A 15,991-nucleotide genomic window follows, 5' to 3' on the forward strand; every position below is an offset into this window, starting at 1 on the left:
CATGATCCAGCACCCCAAAATATTACCAAGGTTATCCTGGGGTCCTTCTATGTCAGGGACCCACTGAAGGCTAGGGAGATCTCAAACAGAACGAAGAGCTGCTGCTAAGCAGGCACCCACTGATTTGAATCCCCCCCACCCCTTTCCATAATTGTTATGCATCACTAACTAAAAAAAGGTTTGAGCTTCCCTGAGTAAAATAGAAGCATGCTGAATCTGAAGGCTGTTCCCATTCCCCTAGCTGGAGAACATTAAACCCTGGAGATAACTGGAACAGCTCTAGCTCTGCCATTGCTGAGGGTATGGTAAGAATCTTCCCCCCACCTTAAACAGGTAGAGACAAACAAGACACCCTGTTACACAGGGGGCTTGGAGGGATTCTTAATCATGAATGGGAGGGGGCAGGGATCACTCCCTCCAGGTACTGTACAATGAGGGCTGAGGTCACCTGTCTCTCTTTTTTTTTTTTTTGTTTTTGTTTTTGTTAAAAGACCTTTGAATATAGGAGAGAGCAGGAATTTTGCTACCACTAGCTCAACACACAAACAGCGTGGGAAAAGGCTCCTCAAGTCACTTCACTGGCTTCCGATCAGGTACCGCATACAGTTCAAGCTTCCCCTACTAACCTACAAATGCACTCGATCTGCAGCCCCTCCCTACCACTCTACCCTCATCTCCCCTTACGTTCCTACCCGCAACCTCCGCTCTCAAGACAAATCCCTCCTTCCAGTACCCTTCTCCACCACCGCCAACTCTAGGCTCCGCCCTTTCTGCCTCACCTCACCCCACGCTTGGAACAAACTCCCTGAGCCCATACGCCAGGCCCCCTCCCTGCCCATCTTCAAATCCTTGCTCAAAGCCCACCTCTTCAATGTCGCTTTCAGCACCTAAGCACTATACCTCTATTCAGGAAATCTAGACTGCCCCAACTTGACATTTCGTCCTTTAGATTGTAAGCTCCTTTGAGCAGGGACTGCCCTTCTTTATTAAACTGTACAGTGCTGCGTAACCCTAGTAGCGCTCTAGAAATGTTAAGTAGTAGTAGTAGTAGTACTAACTGGCTCAAGATGGCCTCGACTGCGCACCTTCCCAGCAATGGCAGAAGGGTACCTTTCACTGCTGCAGTGGTCCACAGGAAGCGCCAGCCAGCCACAATCTCTCTTCATCTCTTATCAAAGACTCACCCTCTTCACAATCACAGCCTGGCCCATGCTCCTCACTGTTCCCCACAACACTTCCCAGCAGTGGGAACCCTTGAGTCTCTGGCACCACTTTTAGCTTCAATCAGAGCAGGTTCCTGCTAGACTGAATCCCCACACAACCTGGGCCTTCTGCAGGCACAACTGCCCCTAGAGCTTGTTTTATTTAATTCTTTTTCTTTCTTTTTTTTTTTAACATAGGAAGTAGAAGGGGAAAATAGTGGAGGAGGGTTAAGGAGGTAAAGAAGGGAGATAGACAGCAATGAAGGGGTGGGCAGACCCTTACTTCTGCCCTGTCCCAACCAGCAACATTTAACACAGGAAGTACAAGGGGAAAATACTAAAATGTGCTGTAGACGTGCAAACTTTTTAGCTGCATGCTAACACTAGAGACACCCATAGGAATGTAATGGGTGTCTCTGTCAATAGCGTGTGCTAATTTTTAGTACGTTCTAAAAAGCGTGCCTACAGTGTGACTTAGTAAACAGGGCCCTAAGTCTTGAAGAAACTATTCAACAATAGCGCCAAACAGCACTTACCTGACAATGACATAGCAGCTCAACTTCCCACTGCACAGCAAGGAGCCTTTTTTCACTCCTTCCTCTGGAGCCGATTTTAAATCACGTTTGGTACAAATGTCCCACATTCTGATACGGGCTTAGCTTCAATTCGTCAAAGATGTCTTGAGCAATCTTAGCAGTGCGCTCCAAATGCGATGATGCAACAAACCAAAACAATCATAGATAAAACAAAAAAAAAACAAAACTGGTTGTTAAAATGCAGATGTCCAAAGCAATAAATATAAACTGCACAATCTCGCAGAGTTACATGATAGCATTCCATTCTATATTGTCATTCAAGCCCTACTGAGTAGAAGCAACCAGGTGGAAAGCTACCTTCTTCCAGCAGACATTCATGGTCACTCCCCATAGACAGAGGGGAACCCTATCAGTTATAGTCCATTTAATGTGATCATATTTGTGTTGCAGATCCAGGAAATGTTGAACCAGAAGAGCTGATGTAGTCTGAGTATTTAATCTACTTCTGTGTTCAGTTAAACAAACTTTGTCCTTTCTAGTGGTTTGACCCACATAAAACATAGTACATGGACATTGTATCAAATATACTACAAAATCAGAATCAAATGTAGTCTGGAACTTAAAATGATAGACTTTAGCAGTTACCTCATCCTGGAGGAGAGAACAGGTAGCAGTAATATCTTAAGCGTTTTCAATATGTAAGCCTGATGTAGTAATAAAACAGAAAGGAACAGATGATCCCAGAGCTTCAGGGAGCTGAAAGGAAGAAGCAACAGGATGCTGAAGAGCAATATCTGTTCCTAGTATGGGGAGCATGATCACAGGAAGCATGCCTTCTGAAGCTATGAGAGACCACTGGTATCCAACATGGCCACCGCTTCCACACCGAGGAGACTTGAATTGGACCCTGAGGTGATAGAGCCATTTCCCCTGGACCAGCCAAACTGTGCCCCATAACACAGGGACCGCCCATTCAGATTAAAGGAATCAGACTTTCCCTGAGGTGAAAGGAGGCAAGGGAAGTATTGTCCTGATACTATTCTCCTAGCTATGCACTGGGAGCATTGTTTAACAGTTTCCACTGCTGTGTTGGGAGAGAGTCAGATAGACAGACAGAGTTACAACTATGAAATAGGAAGTGGTCAAGACAAATACAACCCAGTATAGAGGAGAATTTGAAATATCTTATCCAGCACTAATGCAAGAAGGAAATTTGCACCAAAGGCTTCTCTGCAGGAGAGAGGCTTTAACCAGCCCCAGCAATAACGACCAGGAAATTACTCTTTAAAGTGAGACGGTTGGCCCAGGAGAGGGCTGCTGCTGGTGGGGGAGGGGGGTTTGGGTTTGGGAGGCTGGCTACTGCCAAGCGTTGGGTTTGAGATGTGGGCTGCCACTGGTGGGTGGGCCTGGGAGGGGGAAACCTTTTGCTCTGATGGGGAGGCGGGGCCAGTTCTATTTTTGTCTTCAGTTTTGGCCAAAACCAAGTGGCCCGTTTTGGCCGCAGGTTTTTGGTCAGGCTCTATAATATTCACCTTCCTTTCCTTCAAGTGGGTCCCATTAACCACCACCCTGTATCTGTTATTCAACCAGTTTCTAATCTGGTTCTCCACTTTGGGTCCTAATTTCATCCCGCTCAGTTTATTCATGAGTTTCCTGTGGGGAACTGTATCATAGGCTTTGCTGAAATTCAAGTACATTACCTATAGTGTGTCTTTTTTTTTTTTAATTTAAATCCAGTTCTCTGGTCACCCAGTGAAATCAATCCGATTCATTTGACAGTATTTTCCTTTGATAAAACCATGTTGCCTTGAATCTTGCAATTTGTTGGATTCTGTTCGGTCCTTCATTAGTGTCTCCATTATTTTTCCAGCAACTGGTGTGGTGCTGGCCTATACTGTCCCACTTCTTCCTTGTCCTCAGTATTCTCCATAGCTTGGACCACTTTCAGTTCTTCAAGTTGTTTTATAAACAATTTCTTCTGTGACTGGTGCAATATTCACTCCATTCCTATGAACACCCATGACAGCCAACCGCGACCCTTCTCCAGGGTTTTCCTCCATGAACACAGAACAGAAGTATTTGTTTAGCATGTTTGCTTTCTCCTTATAGTTCTGAGGGCAGTGCTGTCTGATACCAAGGAGGAGCGCTCGTGGGAGTCTGAAGAGGAACCCAGGAATTTTTGCTCCAATGAGTCCTTTGGGATCCCTTCAGAACCTTCCCCTCCACCCGAGTGAAGGCTGTCCCCACCTGAGAGCCTTTCTTTGACCTCGTTTGTGCAGGAAATGGCTGAGGGCATACCCTTCCCCAAAGAAGTGAAGGATGAACCCAGGGCTAAGATGCTCGAGGTCCTGGACTACACCTCTCCACCTAAGGAGGCAGTGACGGCTCTTCTGCACGAGGTACTTAGGGCACTCCTTGTGTGGAACTGGACATCCCCTCTGTCTGTCCCTGTGGTCCCCAAGAAAATTGAAACTCAGTAATGGATCCACAGGGAACCTGGGTTGGGGAGGTCTCAGTTACCCCACAACTCTATGGTGGTAGATGCCAAGAGTACTAGGGACTATGCTTTGGCTCCCCCAGGCAGAGAAACTAGGACCTTGGACTCCTTTGGGAGAAAAATGTATCAGGCTGCAATGCTTATCGCCCGTATTCAATCATACTAGCTCTTCACGAGTGTCTACTTGCGGAACTCGGTGAGGCAGCTGTATGACTTGGTTGATGCACTCCGAGCCTTTTCGCCAGCTGGTCAAGCAGCAGAAGGCGTATCACAATTTTTTGGCCGGGGCACATACGACACTTTTGACGTTGCATCCAGAATATGCTTTACTTGGTCCATTTTTTGTTACAACCAAGCCTCAAAAAGGTGCCCGAACTGACCAGATGACCACCAGTGGGAATCGGAGATGACCCCCTCTACTCTCCCAGTGGTTACCAACCCCCTCCCACCCTAAAAACAACTTTTAAAATATTTGTTGCCAGCCTCAAATGTCATATCCAGCTCCATGACAGCAGTATGCAGGTCCCTGGAACAGTTTTAGTGGGTGCAGTGCACTTCAGGCAGGCAGACCGAGGCCCATCCCCCCCTACCTGTTACACTTGTGGTGGTAAATGTGAGTCCTTCAAAACCCACTCAAAACCCACTGTACCCACATGTAGGTGCCCCCCTTCACCCCTTAGGGCTATGGTAGTGGTGTACTGTTTGTGGGGAGTGGGTTTTGGGGGGCTCAGCACACAAGGTAAGGGAGCTGTGCACCTGGGAGCAATTTGTGAAGTCTACTGCAGTGCCCCCTAGGGTGCCCGGTTGGTGTCTTGGCATGTGGGGGGGACCAGTGCACTACGAATGCTGGCTCCTCTCACGACCAAATGGCTTGGATTTAGTCGTTTCTGAGATGGGCGTCCTTGGCTTCCATTATCGCCGAAAACCGGGGACGACCATCTCTAAGGACGACCATATCTAAGGTCGACCTAAATGTTGAGATTTGGGCATCCCCGACCGCATTATCGAAACGAAAGATGGACGCCCATCTTGTTTCGATAATATGGGTTTCCTGCGAGGACGGCCCCAGGAAAACTTGGGCGCCCCGTTCGATTATGCCCCTCTATGTATCTACGCTGCGAGATGAGGCATTGGGGCGGGTCATGGTAGGCGCATTTGGGACCTTTCTGGTTCAGTCTTGGGGGAATGTCTTTCGGTTTCGGGCATGTATAGGGCGCTAATGAGGTTGGCTCCACATAAGGATAAGGCTCATATTGTGGCCCGCTGTGTACAAGATTTTATTCGTCTGGCCTTAACACTGGGTTTTAATAAGCTAACAACTCGTATTCCTACACTGACTATAAATGTGGATCTTCGTGAATGTCAATACCGTATTTTACACAAAGCATATCTGACCAAAGCACAAATCTTTAAAATGGGAGGAGTGGATGAGCCTCTTTGCTCTAAATGCGGGCGAGCGGTGGACTCTTTCTTTCATTCTCTCTGGGAGTGACCCAGGGTTCAGATATTTTGGGGGTCCTTGTTTAAATTTTTGGAAGTCCTGTTGAGGACCCGGATATCGTTTTCCCCACTGGGAGCACTTTTGGATAAATATGAGAATTTTGCTTTAAATAGTAGGGGAGCACAACAATTAGTAGGCAATGCCTGTATGTTGGGGAGATGCATGTGGAAGGGGGAGTCATCACCTGACTATTGGCATTGGCGTAATAAACTACATGAGCTTATGTTGCTTGAGGCGCCGGCAATTCCTTGCAACCTGGGAGCCATACATACTGTCTCTGTCCCCTAGAGCTCGAAGTTTTATCTTAAGTTCCTTTTCAGATTGTTGGGGGTTTTTTTTAAGCATTAGGGAGGGGTGAGTATAGGCGGGGAGGTAGGGGGGATGTTCTGGGGGATAATTTTCTGCATCTCTTGATGATGTGGGCTGTTTGAAGGCTGTGTGTCTTGCAAGAGTTATATTTGGATGATCCTTTATGGGAATGTTCATACATAGGAAGTGAGAGGCTATAAGAGACAAGGCCTCACACTTGGGGTTTTTTAGAGGGACTATTGTTACATTTACAAAATGGTGCAGGGTATGCATAGCTATACTGAACCTTGACTTTTTTGTGGTTGGATTTATATGACCGTTTTGGAAATGTGGTTTTATATGCTTATGTACTTTAATAAATAAACTTAGACAATAATAAATCTGGAGGGAGGGGTGGGTTATGGGATTGTGTAGGGGGGAGAGAAAAATGTTAAACATTTTGATGATGCAACTTATTCACACGCAGATGGTTTTGTTCACAACTTATTGTATATTGAGCTTGTTGATCACTTTGATGGATCATCAATAAACATTGTTGAAACATAGTGCTTCATTCAGGTTCTCCACTATATTTGTCTAGTTTACTACTTCATATGTTTCAGCTAGATCATTGAAATCAAAATCCCAAAGTCCGTTGATGGTCCCTTCACTTTGTCTTCTTGGACTTAATTCTATTTGGACCAAGATATTTAGCTTTTTAGGGCCTTCCCTTTGGAGAACACCCTGCCACTAATTCTTGATCAGGAAGAATCCATGCCAAATTTTAAGAAACAATTGAAAACTTATTTATTTCAAGATGCCTTTTGGACTTTAAACAGTAGAATTTTTCCCCCTTTTGGTTTTGGTGAATCCCATTCGTTCCTGCTGCTGGACAAGGGCCAGGTTATGCTTCTCTAAAAGTAACTGTCTCTGTGTGGTGTTTTTACTCTTTTTTTTTTATTTTTTTTTTTACTGTTGCTCTGTCCCGTCATTAGTTGGAGCTTTTTCTTTTTATGTTTGATTTGTAAAACCGCCCAGAAGGTCCTCAGATTGAGTGGTTTATTAAAATTTTAATAAACTTGAAACTTGAACTGTTACTAAGCTGCGGTGAGCACTAGCACATGCCTACCGCAGCTTAAAATGCACGGAGGCATCCTGTGTTAAGTTCCAAACGTGTACACGTGCTAAAAGTTTTAATTTTTCTGAGAGATGTGTGTCTGGGGTGGCGAGTGGGCGTTTCTGTGCTAAGTCAGTTAGTGCATCTACATTGCTATGTGCTGATTAGCACATGAGTCCTTACCACCTACAAAATAAGTGGTGATAAGGGCTCACATACTGATTTTTTTTTTTTTTGTAATGGCCACATACAAATATCAACATTAGAGTCTGGCCATTAATTGGGAAAATGGAAAATCAGCCATGTTCAGGTCCCATGTCGCTCCCACACAGCATTGGTATTAGCATGTTTTTCATTATTCCTACTTCTCTTTATCCAGGCATGGTTCTCTAGAGGTTGATTTTTCAAAATCCTTGTAGGGGAAAAAGAGTACCCTACGTATTATATTGATTTCTCCCAAATTTCGGGAACTTGTGGTTTCATTTTGCATAACTATCTCAATAGTCTGCTCAAGACAAAATATGTTCATTTAAGCTGGTAAATTGAGGTGAGAAAATTGAAATCCATTCTATTCCCAGCATTTCTATCCCACAGTTTTATAAAAGGAATCAAAAGCATTCACTGCAGAATGACTGTGAAAAATTAACATGTGGGAAAAATCGTAGATCATCTATGAAAACTAGAAAATGTTTATGCTGTGGTTTCCTATGGCTAATAACATTGATGCTTGCTAAATACAAGTACATTTTGAGCTGCTAGATGAGATACTGACTTAAAATTTTTTCTGGAATTCTTTTTCTCAGGATAGGATAGCAGTAAAGCAGTTGTGAAGAGAGGGTCCTTTTAATACTAAATAAATGATCTAAACCAGCAAAAACAGAACATTCTAATTTTGTCACAGCTTAGTTTAAAAAAGGATTAAGCCCCTTCTTGTTCTCTAGGACTTGTTATGAAAGAGAGGAAATTACCTGGGGGAAGATGCCTTAATGTTGACTGACTGAGGGAGAATTGAGCTTAGTCAGAATTAAGTCATGTTACCAGGATGACTTTATCTGAATGGTCTGGAGTTTTAAAGACACACCTTAATTTGAATCCAGATTAGTGATGATAGAACCACATGCTGACTCATCTTCACCCTGGTTGAAATTTTCATTCTTTCCAACTGTTAGATGCCTCAAATCTCGTAGCAACTGGTCTCATCCTTTTCATATCAAGCTCCTCTGATGTCTAATGCATTACTCACTAGTGGATAAGAGACTACCAACATTTTAGAAAAGCCCTGAAAACCTATTTGTTCCAAAAATATGTGCAGCTTTAACTCTTTGTTAGTTTTTAAAATTTTTATGTGTAGTTTGTTGGGAATTGCCCTAGCACTTCTTTTTGTGATCAACACTGAATTGTACAGGTAGTTGCAGAATTACTTCATTGCAGAATACAAATATCTAATGTAATAGGGAAACAATGAAAATTAGGTAAGGCCTGAAGTCTTTCTCCAAACAGATGGCATAGGGGCTGCAAAGGTCATGTGTGACTTCAGGAGGAAAAATAAAAATAAGCCACATACGGAACCCAGCACAGGAGCTGCTTGAAGGAGCGCTCAAAGGAGCAAAGGATGCTTGTATAAATAGTGCTGGTGTCCGACATCACCTCATTGACGAAAGGGGTATGTCTTGACCCTGAGGCAATTCTGGGAGAGCCAGAGGGTAGGGAGTTTACATCTTGCTAAGTCAAAATACAAAATAATGTTACAGAAAAGGTAAAGTGATTTATGTAGTAATAGATGCCCTGGGAGGCTTGTGTAAATAGTTCACATGCAAACATAAACATACAAAAGAGATGAAAAAGCCCTTATATGGGCATTATTTTTAAACATGATAGGCAGAAGTGCAGAGAAAAAGAAATGTGGCAATGACTGTAAAATGCATCATAAGAAAAGAAACTGAGGGGCCCTTTTACAAGGGCACGTAGGCACCTACATGAGTCCAATGCATGTCAAATTGACACTACCCCCCGGCTACCATGTGCCCCGGGCGGTAATTCCATTTTTGGCACATGCCCAAATTACACAGTAGAAAATATTTTCTATTTTCTACCGTGGGGTGTTAGTAATCGGCAGTTGGCGTGCGATGGACACTTACCGCCCGCTTAGCACATGAGACCTTACTACTAAGACAGTGGGTGATGTTAAGGTCTCAGGCTGAAAATGGACACGTGCTGGTTTTCATTTTACCACGTTCATTTTCCAGCACATAAAAAAAAAATCCCTTTTTTCCCAGTGTGCTCTAGAAATGGACCACCGTATATCTAAAACTCGTGCCTACACCAGTGAAGGCCACTTTTGGGCGCACCTTAGTAAAAGGGCTCCTGAGACTGTAATGTTTGCAGCACAAGAACAAGCCATACAAACAAATGTTATGAAAGCAAAATTAGTGAAGGTATTAAAGCCGGCTCTATAAAGAAAAATATGAAACAGTGAATCGTGCATTTAGGTGTAGTAAATATTCTCAAACTGAGTATAGGAAATGTCATGGTAATGCTGTTCAAATTGTACACTGGCACATAAAAAGATAGCCGTAAGGTGTATAACAGTAACTAGAAACACACAGTCAAGGAAAAAGTATTCGAAAATGAGAAAATGTAGTCTTTGTGAGCCCTTAAAATACAAATGTACTATAATTTGGACTACAGACACCAGATAAAGCAAAAATAGAAGAAAGGTTTCTATGGTTCATAGGGGTGTCTATACCAGGAGAGAGAGGAGTGCAAGAAAACGTTGAAAAGTCATAAAATGCAGGAATGTACAAATTGAAAATGAAAGAATATAGACGTAAAACATCAAAAATAGTATCAATTATAGTAGGGGCAGTAGGAGCCATGCCAAATACATTTTGAAAAATACTTTGAATTGCTTGAAATTGCCAATTGCAAAGGCTGTTTGATTTGTAACAGCATTCATGGTTTGATGCTGCGTGACACACATACGCTTGTTCTCAGTTTATGACTGGCTCTGTGCACTGGCAGGGTTTCTGGGATAAGAGTTAAAATATGTGTGTGTATGTGTATAATACACAGACACAAGACAGACATGCGCAAACACACAGGCAATGCAGATATAGAAAGAATTCTTTCCAATAAGTGTGCACACCTATGAGCCATGCTATGTATGCTTTCCCCACTTGTTCTTTCTTGAATTTCTATCTACAAATAGGGCAGTCCATTGGGGGGGGGGGGGGGGGGCGGTGTGGACAGGGAGGAACACATCTTCTCTCCCTCCACCCCTGCTTGCGTTTAGAATCATACCTTTGCTGGTGGGGATGCCTGTGAGGGGGTTTGTTGGGGAAGGAAAGTGGGCATTCCTGTGTTGTAACAGTTAGCAAAGGGATACCGCTTGAGCCCTTACCATCTACAAAATGGGTGGTGGTAAGTGCTCACATGAAAATTAAAAAAATAAAAATGGCCGCACGCCCCTCCGAAGGGACACCACCTTGTAAGTGGTGGAGGGGCTTCCGTGTTTCAATGACTCAGAGGGCTATGCTGTAGGGTTACCCATATTAGACAGGCCTCTGAGGAGAAACCAGACAAAGAGTGTCCCAACCTGGAGGATCCAAGATGGCGTTGAGGGAGGACGTACGCTAGTTGAGTTCCCGTTTTACACCAGAATGCCTGAAGAAGAGGGCGCGCTCCCCAGAGAATGGGGAAGAGAAAAGGCAAAGCCGTGGTGCTGTCCTCCTTGAACACGGCTGGGGTTCCCACCACTTCTCAGTCTATTTTGGAGAGATTCGGGGTCATAACGTCGGGGATATCGGTTCTTGCTTCGGGGAACAGCAAGGCTTTATCGCCGAATCTCAGTGGAGGGAGTGACTTTGAGTCCCCCTGTTGGCACGACCCCTCCAAGACCCAGAAATAGTAATGCTTCGCTATGGAGGTCAATAATGGAAACGTCCGAAGTGGGTTAGGATTTTCATGTGACCCAAGGAGGTCCTGGCGCAGCATTGACTCGGATAATAACCAACTGGGGGATTGGAGAGTAAGCTCTTCCCCCCGAAGATATTTGGATCGGTTTCTGTGGAGAAATTGGACTTGGTGAAGCCAATAATGTCATAATGGACGTACTATAGGAACTGCAGCAGAATGTGAATAACTCTCTTCTTCAGATGTTTAAAGTTTTCACTATCCAGCTTATTTTCGAAAGAGAAAAACGCCTATAGTGCGACCTAAATCAGGAGATAAGACGTTTGTCTCGCAAAGGCGCCCAAATCGGTATAATCGAAAGCCGATTTTGGGCGTTTCCAACTGCACTCCGTCGCGGAAACGAATAAAGTTGATGGGGGGTGGGGAGGAGGCGTGGTGGAGGCGGAACTGGGGTGTGGTTATCAGCCGAGGAAAGATGGGCGTCTTTAGCTGATAATCGGGGAAAAAAAAGGTGTTTTTACTGTGATTTTGGGTCACTTTTTTGGACCCTTTTTTTTCACGAACAAGTCCCAAAAAAGTGCTCCAACTGCCCAGATGACCACTGGAGGGAATCAGGGATGCAAAATATAGAACAGGAAAAGTTCTGTACGATGACGATTCCCAGAAGGCAAAAGTAGAGACTAATAGATGATTCACCACTGGAGACGTGAGTCCAACAGTCTTTATTATATCAAAGATAACGACTCGACACAGGCCGTGTTTCGACGCTAAAAAAGTGTCTGCATCAGGGGTCAATAAATACACCAAGTAGTGAATGTAAAATGAGGAGTCCTACTTGTATGTGTGTTGTCAACTCACTAATCACATAGCACTAAACAGAAAATGCTGGACACAAACTATCAGAGCAAAAAACTATCAGGCCGAAACACGGCCTGTGTCGGGTCGTTATCTTTGATATAATAAAGACTGTTGGACTCACGTCTCCAGTGGTGAATCGTCTATTAGTCTCTACTTTTGCCTTCTGGGAATCGGGGATGACCTCCCCGGACTTCCCCAGTGGTCACTAACCCCCTCCCACCAAAAAACCCCCACTTTACAAATGTTTTTTCCAGCCTGTATGCCAGCCTCAAATGCCGTACCCACCTCCATGACAGCAGAATGTGTTCGATCTTGTCACAGCCTTTCCCTGGGTCAGATGTGGCTCTCGGGTGCAGTACAAGGTCACATCAGCATTGCATTGTGGTGGGTGTAGGGTATTGGGCTCCGTGATTTCATTAGCTTGTGTTAGTCTCACGATGTTGGTAGTTGGTAGGCTCTTCTCCCATGGTGCTTTTCCCCCTGCCTACTGGGTCAGAGTGTGCCCTGTTGTTTTTCCTGTTGTAGTCCATGCGGTAGTGGCCATTTTTGTAAGCCAGTTTTAGTTCCCTTTCCTGTGTTATGTTAGACAACTTAGTTCTTCCCTTGAATATGGCTGAAAGAGGGCATTGTACAGCATTCTGCCAGCTCTGACCTACTGCTCATCTCAGTACCAGGGAGACTCGTTGCCAGTGGGGCACAACCTCTGATCTGCAGTTAACTGTGAGTAAAGGCGGTTATTCCAATAAAGGACGTTTTCGGAGAGATTAGTCTTCAGGTGTCAACTGGTGTGCCAATGTTATACAGCAGCAACTAGTCCTAGAGGCCTGCGTGTATGCAGGTCCCTGGAGCACTTTTAGTGGGTACCGCAGTGCACTTCAGCCAGGTGGCCCCAGGCCCATCCCCCCCCCACCTGTAACACTTGTGCTGGTAAATGGGAGGCCTCCAAAACCCACTGTACCCACATGTAGGTGCCCTCTTCGCCCCTAAGAGCTATGGTAGTGTTGTACATTTGTGGGTAGTCTGTTTTGGGGGAGGGGGGTTGGGAGCTCAGCACCCATGGTAAGGGAGCTATGCATGTGGGAGCTTTTTCTGAAGTCCAACGCACTGACCTAGGGTGCCCAGTTGGTGTCCTGGCATATCAGGGGGGCCAGTGTACTACGAATCCTGGCCCCTCCCACGACCAAATGGCACGGATTAGGATGTTTTTGAGTTTCCATTATTGCTAAAAAAAAAAACAAACGCCCAGCTCAAAAACGTCCATTTTTTCAAAAATTCGGTTTGGCCCACCCCTTCACGGACCCGTTCTCGGAGATAAACGCCCATGGAGATAGGCGTTTCCGTTCGATTATGCCCCTCCACGTGAGTTAAAGAATTTATATTAATACTTATCTAACAAGGTGGAAGTTCAAGTTATAAAAATAGAGACTTTGATTACGGAAATGGCTTCTCTATGAAAATCAGATAATTTAGTAATGAAGAATAGTTATCTTTCTTGTAAAAATTGGAATTTCTGGAGAACCAATTAAGGGAAAATAACTTGAGAATGATAAATTTACCTATAATATCCTATATATCAGCTACTGAATTCTTGAAGAAATATTTCTCTGATACTTTGCTAATACCTTCTGATAGCCACCTTTTGGTGACTAAAATTATATTTCCTTTAAAATCTTCTTTATCAGAGAAAAGAGATGTAAGTTTAACTGACATTTTGGAAGACTCAGAAGTTATAGATAGTTATTATTAGTGACTTCCTTGTCATCAAGCTGTCATCAAGCAGGTGAAGCCATTGCGTATGGGTTGTGTCCATCAACCAGCAGGGGGAGATAGAGAGCACTCAACTTTTCACAGTGCCTCATGGCCAGCTGCCTCCACTGCCTCTTCAGTATTCTCTATCTCCCCAAGCAGGGTGGCTGCAGCTTCTTCGAGCTCCATCAAAAATCTGCCTGGGGGTGGCTCCTGGCTTGCCAGTTGTTAGCCGGGGTGTTAGAGGCTATAGCAGCTTCACTTTGAAGGCACATAGGTCAGCCCTTTCCCTGCCTTACCCATGCCCCCGTGGATGTGGACATATTAGCTTGCTTTTCCCTGTCCTTTCCCACTCAGTGGATGCAGGCACATTGGTTTGCCTTTCCCTGCCTTTCCCACTTATCTGAGCCTCCGGAGTGTTTTTATTTACCTCTTTTGCCTCTGCTTTCCTCACAGCGTTAAAAAAAAAAAATTAAAGTCGCGTCGCGCTTTAGCGCAGCGATCTTGGAAAAGAGGTTTTTTTCTTGAGATTCTTCTGCAGGACCGGAGCTGTGATACTCGGTCTAGTGAGGTAAGAGTGTTTTCTGATTCCTCCGGGGTGGGCCGCGATCGGGACATTTTTGGCGCAAACCGCCATTTTTTAATTTTACCTGCGGAGACTGTAAAGCACTGTTCTAAATGAAACTGGAGCACTATCTGTTCATGAGATTTGCAGTGCTGCAACATGGGCTTCTAAGCTCTCTTTCGCCCGACATTACAGGCTGGATGTGGCTGCCAGGAGGGATGCGCATTTTGGAGCACAGGTGCTAGCGCGTGGTGTGGCTTGTTCCCACCCTATTTAGGGATTGCTTTGTTATATCCCATACGTAATGGCTTCATCTGCTTGATGACAAGGAAGGGAAAATTAGGTTCTTACCATGATAATTTTCTTTCCTTTAGTCATAGCAGATGAAGCCATGAGCCCTCCCCGTATGATTGTCTGTATTGCAGTGATTCTGATTTTAGGTGCTGTTCTTGTTTACTGAAGTTATATTCCTTCCTTGGGGAGTCGGAAAACAGTCTTCAGGATTCTTGTTACAGTGATAGGAGGATGAGTTCATTCCCTCCAGTTCATGTTTTGGGAGGATGAGTTTATTCCCTCCAGGAGGATGCAAGTATTCCCTCTGTTTATACAAAGTGGAGGACGAGTTTATTCCCTCCAGGAGGATGAGTTCATTCCCTCCTTTTTTGAGTTTATGCCCTTGTTAAGGGGCCATCGTTCGCTGTGAGGAAAGTTCATGTTATTCCCATTACGGTTTGCCATACTGCTTTGGAAGCTTCAAATACTGAAGAGGCAGTGGAGCTAGCTGGCCATGAGGCACTGTGAAAAGTTGAGTGCTCTCTATCTCCCCCTGCTGGTTGATGGACACAACCCATACGTAATGGCTTCATCTGCTATGACTAAAGGAAAGAAAATTATCATGGTAAGAACCTAATTTTCCCTTTCGTCTTTGATTTAGATAGGAACAATGTTTTGAAATTGTATTTCCGATACATGGTTGATAGTTTTTTGGGTTCAAAGATGCATATATTTCCTGACACATCATGGGAATCGCAGACTGGGAGGTGTGAGGTCTTGGCTTTTAAGCCAGGAATCATTGCCCTAGGTGGGACCTTCCTAGCGCGATTCCCTTGTAAGTGTTTTATTTCCTTATTACTTATTTGTTTGAACCTAAGAAATGATAAGAGTTTGTGGAAAAAGATGAAGAATCCTCTGCAGCAACTTCCTTCAGTTACCACTGTACCGGCTGCAATAACCGATTAACCTTCCTCCCTCAGAAAATGTGAAGTGTAAGATTAACCATTTTGAGTTTTTCTTATTTTCTTTAAGATTGTTTTCTTGATCTTGGATCTTCCTGTTGTGGACAATTATGTAAATATATATTGTTGAGAGAAAATGTTTTCCTTTTTATATTAATTTCTGTATTTCCTTACATTTATGTGATAAATGTGAATGTAATTAAGTAAAATGATAAATTTAAAAAAAAAATGGCCGCACGCTAATGGCAACATTAACGCATGGCCATTAATGCAAAAATTAGAAAATAGGCCAATTTATGGCAGTGATAAAAATGGCAATAGCATGCAGGAAAGACCTGTGTAAGGGCATGAAGGCTATTTTTTCTGCATCTTTGTGAAAGGATCCCTAAGTTAGACACACACAGACAGCATAGCCACATGCACATGGAGGGTTTGGAAAGGATTTCATCAGCCATAGTTTCCTTACTTGTTAGTCATCTCAAACGTGTGTGTGTGTGTGTATATATATATATATATATATATATTTTTTTTTTT

At 44.0% G+C, this 15,991-nt stretch overlaps 1 protein-coding gene across 9 annotated transcripts in view; it reads left to right on the forward strand.

Moving 5' to 3' along the window:
• Window positions 1-15,991, forward strand: part of EZH2 (enhancer of zeste 2 polycomb repressive complex 2 subunit) — a 626,582-nt gene that overhangs the window by 59,063 nt on the left and 551,528 nt on the right. The gene's annotated exons all lie outside the window — the stretch shown is intronic.

This window comes from Microcaecilia unicolor, chromosome 1 (genome assembly GCF_901765095.1).
Source record: "Microcaecilia unicolor chromosome 1, aMicUni1.1, whole genome shotgun sequence".
Classification (NCBI taxonomy): domain Eukaryota; kingdom Metazoa; phylum Chordata; class Amphibia; order Gymnophiona; family Siphonopidae; genus Microcaecilia; species Microcaecilia unicolor.